Source organism: Microcaecilia unicolor, unplaced genomic scaffold (assembly GCF_901765095.1).
Source record: "Microcaecilia unicolor unplaced genomic scaffold, aMicUni1.1, whole genome shotgun sequence".
Classification (NCBI taxonomy): Eukaryota; Metazoa; Chordata; class Amphibia; order Gymnophiona; family Siphonopidae; genus Microcaecilia; species Microcaecilia unicolor.
In genome coordinates, this window is record NW_021963560.1 from 183,468 (window position 1) to 195,042 (window position 11,575).

An 11,575-nucleotide genomic window follows, 5' to 3' on the forward strand; every position below is an offset into this window, starting at 1 on the left:
ACTGCTCTGAAGATACCACACGCTAAAATCCCACATTAAGTCTAGCAGGTACCACACATTAATGAATATTAATAGATGAACAGCCATTTTAAAAAATGTGATATTACCCTCAAAAGATGCAGTGCAGAATCTGCAGACACCACTTGGTAATATCTCACATTAATTCTCAGCAGGTACCAGAGTCGACTGGGACATTAAAACATGACCTGTAATTATAAAACAGTGGGAAACACCCCAAAAGATGCTGTGTACAATCTGCAGATACCACATGGTACATGGTAAACTCAGATATTACCTCTCAGCAGATACCACTTTCTAATGGAACATGAACACACGATCTGAAATAAAAAAATAAACCCACTGTAAATGTCCCCAAAAGTTGAAGTATAATGGGCAGATACCAGACAGTACAATCCCACATTAACTCTCAGTATGTATCATGCTCTCATACGACATTTATGCCTAACCTGTAAATAAGAAAAAACAGTGGGAAACACCCCAAAAGATGCAGTGTACAACATGCAGATACCACATGGAAAAAAAATCACACATTACCTCTCAGGAGATACCATGGACAAATGGAACATTAACACACTCCGCGACCTCCGGCACGACCTGCAGCCCGACACCGCTGCACCCTTTTTTCCAGCTGCCTTCTCAGACGCTGCTGCAGCATAATCTTTAACATAAAACTAAAATGGAACCATTAAGAAACCATCACACACAAGATTGTCCTGGCAGCTTTTATGCATTCTGTCCAAACGTTTGTAAATTCAGTATAACAGTGACCTTTTGGAGTTACAAGAACTGGTAACATCCCCAACCCAGTACAATTATTTATTTGCCGCATTTGCACCCCAACATTTTCGCACCTACTTGCAGGCTCAATGTTACAAAAGGTATAACCATAAACAGAGTAAGAGATATGTTCCAATTTAACATATTAAACGCATACATGCAGCAAAGCCCTTTCATCCCACACACATTTAAAAGTGCTCCTACTAAATAAAGCACTGCCACTCTTGTAGAAACTATAGGAATTGGACATTGCTACCCTCTAGTGGCCAGAAGTTTGACTTTGTACACTAAAACATAATTGAGCCACTGCTACCATCTAGTGGCAATCAGGCGCGTATGCACTTACTTCTATTTGTTATAATAGGATGCATCATGAATGGCAGGGCAAAAACGTAGGAGAAAAAAGGTGCTACACGCTGCTACGTCCCTCCACCAAATGGCTGGTAAAAAGCACGGGAAAAACACAAGAACACGGCAATGTCTCCCTCTCGAAATGGCCAACGAAAAACGCAGTAAAACAAACCGCTGGGCCAGAATGGCCGCCCATAAGACGCCGCTGAAAAAACGCGGGAGGAACTGGTGAATCGCGCCACCGGCCCCATCCCGAAATACCTGTTGAGGAGCGCTGACAGCCACGCAGGCATGCTGAAATGCTGTCTGTAAACCGCTCCTTTGTCTGCGGCCCACGCAACTCAGCCTTTCGCTGCCCCATTTCTTTGCCCCCGACGTAAATCCTACCTACTCTCTCATACCTGCGAGGAACAAACAGAAATATTCAGTGTGAGAAATATCGTCCCACTGTCTGAGCACCACTGTAGGGAAGGAATATGAGGTGAAAAGGTGCTTGCAGGGATGAAATTAATCAGCCACCAGCAACTGTACACAGCAATGCTCCCTTCACCGGGTTGTGATCGGCCTCCCTTTCAGGGGTGGGCCTCGTTATTAACACATGATCTGCTATTTAAAAAAAAAATAGTGTAATTGTCCCCAAAAGCTGCCATGTACCATCTGCAGATACCAGACAGTAAAATTAGCATTCAATATGTAGCATGCACTGATACAACATTAATGCAAGACCTGCAATAAAAAAAAGCAGTGGGAAACACCTGAATAGCTAGTGTACAAACAGCAAAATCCCACATTAACTCTCAGAAGGTACCATGCTCTAAAGGGCCATTAACACACGACCGCAACTTTAAAAAACAGTGAAAATGTCCCCACGCCCAAAAGCTGCTGTATAAAATCTGAAGATACCACAGGATAAAATCCCACATTAAGTCTAGCAGGTACCACATATTAATGAATATTAATAGAAGAACAGCCATTTTAAAAAATGTGATATTACCCTCAAAAGATGCAGTGCAGAATCTGCAGACACCACTTGGTAATATCTCACATTAATTCTCAGCAGGTACCAGAGTCGACTGGGACATTAACACATGACCTGTAATTATAAAACAGTGAGAAACACCCCAAAAGATGCTGTGTACAATCTGCAGATACCACATGGTACATGGTAAACTCAGATATTACCTCTCAGCAGATACCACCTTCTAATGGAACATTCACACACGATCTGAAATAAAAAATTAAACCCACTGTAAATGTCCCCAAAAGCTGAAGTACAATGGGCAGATACCAGACAGTACAATCCCACATTAACTCTCAGTATGTATCATGCTCTCATACGACATTTATGCCTAACCTGTAATTAAGAAAAAACAGTGGGAAACACCCCAAAAGATGCAGTGTACAACATGCAGATACCACATGGAAAAAAAATCACACATTACCTCTCAGGAGATACCATGGTCAAATGGAACATTAACACACTCCGCGACCTCCGGCACGGCCTGCAGCCCGGCTCCTCTTTCCCGACACCGCTGCACCCTTTTTTCCAGCTGCCTTCTCAGACGCTGCTGCGGCATAATCTTTAACATAAAACTAAAATGGAACCATTAAGAAACCATCACACACAAGATTGTCCTGCCAGCTTCTATGCATTCTGTCCAAACGTGAGTAAATTCAGTATAACAGCGACCTTTTGGAGTTACAAGAACTGGTAACATCCCCAACCCAGTACAATTATTTATAACCGCATTTGTACCCCAACATTTTCGCACCTACTTGCAGGCTCAATGTTGCAAAAGGTATAACCATAAACAGAGTAAGAGATATGTTCCAATTTAACATATTGAACGCATACATGCAGCAAAGCCCTTTCATCCCACACACATTTAAAAGTGTTCCTACTAAATAAAGCACTGCCACTCTTGTAGAAACTATAGGAAGTGGACATTGCTACCCTCTAGTGGCCAGAAGTTTGACTTTGTACACTAAAACATAATTGAGCCACTGCTACCATCTAGTGGCAATCAGGCGCGTATGCACTTACTTCTATTTGTTATAATAGGATGCATCATGAATGGCAGGGCAAAAACGTAGGAGAAAAAAGGTGCTACACGCTGCTACGTCCCTCCACCAAATGGCTGGTAAAAAGCACGGGAAAAACACAAGAACACGGCAATGTCTCCCTCTCGAAATGGCCAACGAAAAATGCAGTAAAACAAACCGCTGGGCCAGAATGGCCGCCCATAAGACGCCGCTGAAAAAACGCGGGAGGAACTGGTGAATCGCGCCACCAGCCCCATCCCGAAATACCTGTTGAGGAGCGCTGACAGCCACACAGGCATGCTGAAATTCTGTCTGTAAACCGCTCCTTTCTCTGCGGCCCACGCGACTCAGCCTTTCGCCGCCCCATTTCGTTGCCCCCGACGTAAATCCTACCTACTCTCTAATACCTGCGAGGAACAAACAGAAATATTCAGTGTGAGAAATATCGTCCCACTGTCTGAGCACTACTGCAGGGAAGGAATATGAGGCGAAAAGGTGCTTGCAGGGATGAAATTAATCAGCCACCAGCAACTGTACACAGCAATGCTCCCTTCACCGGGTTGTGATCGGCCTCCCTTTAAGGGGTGGGCCTCGTTATTAACACACGATCTGCAATTTAGAAAAAAAATAGTGTAATTGTCCCCAAAAGCTGCCATGTACCATCTGCAGTTACCAGACAGTAAAATTAGCATTCAATATGTAGCATGCACCGATTCGACATTAATGCAAGACCTGCAATAAAAAAAGCAGTGGGAAACACCTCAATAGCTAGTGTACACACAGTAAAATCCCACATTAACTCTCAGCAGGTACCACACATTAATGAATATTAATAGATGAACAGCCATTTAAAAAATGTGATACTACCCTCAAAAGAGGCAGTGCACAACATGCAGACACCACTTGGTAAAATTTCACATTAATTCTCAGCAGGTACCATGGTCAAATGAAACATTAACACACTCCGCGACCTCCGGCACGGCCTGCAGCCCGACTCCTCTTTCCCGACACCGCTGCACCCTTTTTTCCAGCTGCCTTCGCAGATGCTGTGCGGCATAATCTTTAACACAAAACTAAAATGGAACCATTAAGAAACCATCACACACAAGATTGTCCTGGCAGCTTTTATGCATTCTGTCCAAACGTGAATAAATTTAGTATAACAGCGACCTTTTGGAGTTACAAGAACTGGTAACATCCCCAACCCATTATAATTATTTATTTGCCGCATTTGCACCCCAACATTTTCGCACCTACTTGCAGGCTCAATGTTGCAAAAGGTATAACCATAAACAGAGTAAGAGATATGTTCCAATTTAACATATTAAACGCATACATGCAGCAAAGCCCTTTCATCCCACACACATTTAAAAGTGCTCTTACTAAATAAAGCACTGCCACTCTTGTAGAAACTATAGGAATTGGACAATGCTACCCTCTAGTGGCCAGAAGTTTGACTTTGTACACTAAAACATAATTGAGCCACTGCTACCATCTAGTGGCAATCAGGCGCGTATGCACTTACTTCTATTTGTTATAATAGGATGCATCATGAATGGCAGGGCAAAAACGTAGGAGAAAAAAGGTGCTACACGCTGCTAAGTCCCTCCACCAAATGGCTGGTAAAAAGCACGGGAAAAACACAAGAACACGGCAATGTCTCCCTCTCGAAATGGCCAACGAAAAACGCAGTAAAACAAACCGCTGGGCCAGAATGGCCGCCCATAAGACGCCGCTGAAAAAACGCGGGAGGAACAGGTGAATCGCGCCACCGGCCTCATCCCGAAATACCTGTTGAGGAGCGCTGACAGCCACACAGGCATGCTGAAATTCTGTCTGTAAACCGCTCCTTTCTCTGCGGCCCACGCGACTCAGCCTTTCGCCGCCCCATTTCTTTGCCCCCGACGTAAATCCTACCTACTCTCTCATACCTGCGAGGAACAAACAGAAATATTCAGTGTGAGAAATATCGTCCCACTGTTTGAGCACTACTGCTCTGAAGATACCACACGCTAAAATCCCACATTAAGTCTAGCAGGTACCACACATTAATGAATATTAATAGATGAACAGCCATTTTAAAAAATGTGATATTACCCTCAAAAGATGCAGTGCAGAATCTGCAGACACCACTTGGTAATATCTCACATTAATTCTCAGCAGGTACCAGAGTCGACTGGGACATTAACACATGACCTGTAATTATAAAACAGTGGGAAACACCCCAAAAGATGCTGTGTACAATCTGCAGATACCACATGGTACATGGTAAACTCAGATATTACCTCTCAGCAGATACCACGTTCTAATGGAACATGAACACACGATCTGAAATAAAAAAATAAACCCACTGTAAATGTCCCCAAAAGTTGAAGTATAATGGGCAGATACCAGACAGTACAATCCCACATTAACTCTCAGTATGTATCATACTCTCATACGACATTTATGCCTAACCTGTAATTAAGAAAAAACAGTGGGAAACACCCCAAAAGATGCAGTGTACAACATGCAGATACCACATGGAAAAAAAATCACACATTACCTCTCAGGAAATACCATGGTCAAATGGAACATTAACTCACTCCGCGACCTCCGGCACGGCCTGCAGCCCGACACCGCTGCACCCTTTTTTCCAGCTGCCTTCTCAGACGCTGCTGCGGCATAATCTTTAACATAAAACTAAAATGGAACCATTAAGAAACCATCACACACAAGATTGTCCTGGCAGCTTTTATGCATTCTGTCCAAACGTGAATAAATCTAGTATAACAGCGACCTTTTGGAGTTACAAGAACTGGTAACATCCCCAACCCAGTACAATTATTTATTTGCCGCATTTGTACCCCAACATTTTCGCACCTACTTGCAGGCTCAATGTTGCAAAAGGTATAACCATAAACAGAGTAAAAGATATGTTCCAATTTAACATATTAAACGCATACATGCAGCAAAGCCCTTTCATCCCACACACATTTAAAAGTGCTCCTACTAAATAAAGCACTGCCACTCTTGTAGAAACTATAGGAATTGGACATTGCTACCCTCTAGTGGCCAGAAGTTTGACTTTGTACACTAAAACATAATTGAGCCACTGCTACCATCTAGTGGCAATCAGGCGCGTATGCACTTACTTCTATTTGTTATAATAGGATGCATCATGAATGGCAGGGCAAAAACGTAGGAGAAAAAAGGTGCTACACGCTGCTACGTCCCTCCACCAAATGGCTGGTAAAAAGCACGGGAAAAACACAAGAACACGGCAATGTCTCCCTCTCGAAATGGCCAACGAAAAACGCAGTAAAACAAACCGCTGGGCCAGAATGGCCGCCCATAAGACGCCGCTGAAAAAACGCGGGAGGAACTGGTGAATCGCGCCACCGGCCCCATCCCGAAATACCTGTTGAGGAGCGCTGACAGCCACGCAGGCATGCTGAAATTCTGTCTGTAAACCGCTCCTTTGTCTGCGGCCCACGCAACTCAGCCTTTCGCTGCCCCATTTCTTTGCCCCCGACGTAAATCCTACCTACTCTCTCATACCTGTGAGGAACAAACAGAAATATTCAGTGTGAGAAATATCGTCCCACTGTCTGAGCACCACTGTAGGGAAGGAATATGAGGTGAAAAGGTGCTTGCAGGGATGAAATTAATCAGCCACCAGCAACTGTACACAGCAATGCTCCCTTCACCGGGTTGTGATCGGCCTCCCTTTCAGGGGTGGGCCTCGTTATTAACACATGATCTGCTATTTAAAAAAAAAATAGTGTAATTGTCCCCAAAAGCTGCCATGTACCATCTGCAGATACCAGACAGTAAAATTAGCATTCAATATGTAGCATGCACTGATACAACATTAATGCAAGACCTGCAATAAAAAAAAGCAGTGGGAAACACCTGAATAGCTAGTGTACAAACAGCAAAATCCCACATTAACTCTCAGAAGGTACCATGCTCTAAAGGGCCATTAACACACGACCGCAACTTTAAAAAACAGTGAAAATGTCCCCACGCCCAAAAGCTGCTGTATAAAATCTGAAGATACCACAGGATAAAATCCCACATTAAGTCTAGCAGGTACCACATATTAATGAATATTAATAGAAGAACAGCCATTTTAAAAAATGTGATATTACCCTCAAAAGATGCAGTGCAGAATCTGCAGACACCACTTGGTAATATCTCACATTAATTCTCAGCAGGTACCAGAGTCGACTGGGACATTAACACATGACCTGTAATTATAAAACAGTGAGAAACACCCCAAAAGATGCTGTGTACAATCTGCAGATACCACATGGTACATGGTAAACTCAGATATTACCTCTCAGCAGATACCACCTTCTAATGGAACATTCACACACGATCTGAAATAAAAAATTAAACCCACTGTAAATGTCCCCAAAAGCTGAAGTACAATGGGCAGATACCAGACAGTACAATCCCACATTAACTCTCAGTATGTATCATGCTCTCATACGACATTTATGCCTAACCTGTAATTAAGAAAAAACAGTGGGAAACACCCCAAAAGATGCAGTGTACAACATGCAGATACCACATGGAAAAAAAATCACACATTACCTCTCAGGAGATACCATGGTCAAATGGAACATTAACACACTCCGCGACCTCCGGCACGGCCTGCAGCCCGGCTCCTCTTTCCCGACACCGCTGCACCCTTTTTTCCAGCTGCCTTCTCAGACGCTGCTGCGGCATAATCTTTAACATAAAACTAAAATGGAACCATTAAGAAACCATCACACACAAGATTGTCCTGCCAGCTTCTATGCATTCTGTCCAAACGTGAGTAAATTCAGTATAACAGCGACCTTTTGGAGTTACAAGAACTGGTAACATCCCCAACCCAGTACAATTATTTATAACCGCATTTGTACCCCAACATTTTCGCACCTACTTGCAGGCTCAATGTTGCAAAAGGTATAACCATAAACAGAGTAAGAGATATGTTCCAATTTAACATATTGAACGCATACATGCAGCAAAGCCCTTTCATCCCACACACATTTAAAAGTGTTCCTACTAAATAAAGCACTGCCACTCTTGTAGAAACTATAGGAAGTGGACATTGCTACCCTCTAGTGGCCAGAAGTTTGACTTTGTACACTAAAACATAATTGAGCCACTGCTACCATCTAGTGGCAATCAGGCGCGTATGCACTTACTTCTATTTGTTATAATAGGATGCATCATGAATGGCAGGGCAAAAACGTAGGAGAAAAAAGGTGCTACACGCTGCTACGTCCCTCCACCAAATGGCTGGTAAAAAGCACGGGAAAAACACAAGAACACGGCAATGTCTCCCTCTCGAAATGGCCAACGAAAAATGCAGTAAAACAAACCGCTGGGCCAGAATGGCCGCCCATAAGACGCCGCTGAAAAAACGCGGGAGGAACTGGTGAATCGCGCCACCAGCCCCATCCCGAAATACCTGTTGAGGAGCGCTGACAGCCACACAGGCATGCTGAAATTCTGTCTGTAAACCGCTCCTTTCTCTGCGGCCCACGCGACTCAGCCTTTCGCCGCCCCATTTCGTTGCCCCCGACGTAAATCCTACCTACTCTCTAATACCTGCGAGGAACAAACAGAAATATTCAGTGTGAGAAATATCGTCCCACTGTCTGAGCACTACTGCAGGGAAGGAATATGAGGCGAAAAGGTGCTTGCAGGGATGAAATTAATCAGCCACCAGCAACTGTACACAGCAATGCTCCCTTCACCGGGTTGTGATCGGCCTCCCTTTAAGGGGTGGGCCTCGTTATTAACACACGATCTGCAATTTAGAAAAAAAATAGTGTAATTGTCCCCAAAAGCTGCCATGTACCATCTGCAGTTACCAGACAGTAAAATTAGCATTCAATATGTAGCATGCACCGATTCGACATTAATGCAAGACCTGCAATAAAAAAAGCAGTGGGAAACACCTCAATAGCTAGTGTACACACAGTAAAATCCCACATTAACTCTCAGCAGGTACCACACATTAATGAATATTAATAGATGAACAGCCATTTAAAAAATGTGATACTACCCTCAAAAGAGGCAGTGCACAACATGCAGACACCACTTGGTAAAATTTCACATTAATTCTCAGCAGGTACCATGGTCAAATGAAACATTAACACACTCCGCGACCTCCGGCACGGCCTGCAGCCCGACTCCTCTTTCCCGACACCGCTGCACCCTTTTTTCCAGCTGCCTTCGCAGATGCTGTGCGGCATAATCTTTAACACAAAACTAAAATGGAACCATTAAGAAACCATCACACACAAGATTGTCCTGGCAGCTTTTATGCATTCTGTCCAAACGTGAATAAATTTAGTATAACAGCGACCTTTTGGAGTTACAAGAACTGGTAACATCCCCAACCCATTATAATTATTTATTTGCCGCATTTGCACCCCAACATTTTCGCACCTACTTGCAGGCTCAATGTTGCAAAAGGTATAACCATAAACAGAGTAAGAGATATGTTCCAATTTAACATATTAAACGCATACATGCAGCAAAGCCCTTTCATCCCACACACATTTAAAAGTGCTCTTACTAAATAAAGCACTGCCACTCTTGTAGAAACTATAGGAATTGGACAATGCTACCCTCTAGTGGCCAGAAGTTTGACTTTGTACACTAAAACATAATTGAGCCACTGCTACCATCTAGTGGCAATCAGGCGCGTATGCACTTACTTCTATTTGTTATAATAGGATGCATCATGAATGGCAGGGCAAAAACGTAGGAGAAAAAAGGTGCTACACGCTGCTAAGTCCCTCCACCAAATGGCTGGTAAAAAGCACGGGAAAAACACAAGAACACGGCAATGTCTCCCTCTCGAAATGGCCAACGAAAAACGCAGTAAAACAAACCGCTGGGCCAGAATGGCCGCCCATAAGACGCCGCTGAAAAAACGCGGGAGGAACTAGGTGAATCGCGCCACCGGCCTCATCCCGAAATACCTGTTGAGGAGCGCTGACAGCCACACAGGCATGCTGAAATTCTGTCTGTAAACCGCTCCTTTCTCTGCGGCCCACGCGACTCAGCCTTTCGCCGCCCCATTTCTTTGCCCCCGACGTAAATCCTACCTACTCTCTCATACCTGCGAGGAACAAACAGAAATATTCAGTGTGAGAAATATCGTCCCACTGTTTGAGCACTACTGCTCTGAAGATACCACACGCTAAAATCCCACATTAAGTCTAGCAGGTACCACACATTAATGAATATTAATAGATGAACAGCCATTTTAAAAAATGTGATATTACCCTCAAAAGATGCAGTGCAGAATCTGCAGACACCACTTGGTAATATCTCACATTAATTCTCAGCAGGTACCAGAGTCGACTGGGACATTAACACATGACCTGTAATTATAAAACAGTGGGAAACACCCCAAAAGATGCTGTGTACAATCTGCAGATACCACATGGTACATGGTAAACTCAGATATTACCTCTCAGCAGATACCACGTTCTAATGGAACATGAACACACGATCTGAAATAAAAAAATAAACCCACTGTAAATGTCCCAAAAGTTGAAGTATAATGGGCAGATACCAGACAGTACAATCCCACATTAACTCTCAGTATGTATCATACTCTCATACGACATTTATGCCTAACCTGTAATTAAGAAAAAACAGTGGGAAACACCCCAAAAGATGCAGTGTACAACATGCAGATACCACATGGAAAAAAAATCACACATTACCTCTCAGGAAATACCATGGTCAAATGGAACATTAACTCACTCCGCGACCTCCGGCACGGCCTGCAGCCGCTCCTCTTCCGACACCGCTGCACCCTTTTTTCCAGCTGCCTTCTCAGACGCTGCTGCGGCATAATCTTTAACATAAAACTAAAATGGAACCATTAAGAAACCATCACACACAAGATTGTCCTGGCAGCTTTTATGCATTCTGTCCAAACGTGAATAAATCTAGTATAACAGCGACCTTTTGGAGTTACAAGAACTGGTAACATCCCCAACCCAGTACAATTATTTATTTGCCGCATTTGTACCCCAACATTTTCGCACCTACTTGCAGGCTCAATGTTGCAAAAGGTATAACCATAAACAGAGTAAAAGATATGTTCCAATTTAACATATTAAACGCATACATGCAGCAAAGCCCTTTCATCCCACACACATTTAAAAGTGCTCCTACTAAATAAAGCACTGCCACTCTTGTAGAAACTATAGGAATTGGACATTGCTACCCTCTAGTGGCCAGAAGTTTGACTTTGTACACTAAAACATAATTGAGCCACTGCTACCATCTAGTGGCAATCAGGCGCGTATGCACTTACTTCTATTTGTTATAATAGGATGCATCATGAATGGCAGGGCAAAAACGTAGGAGAAAA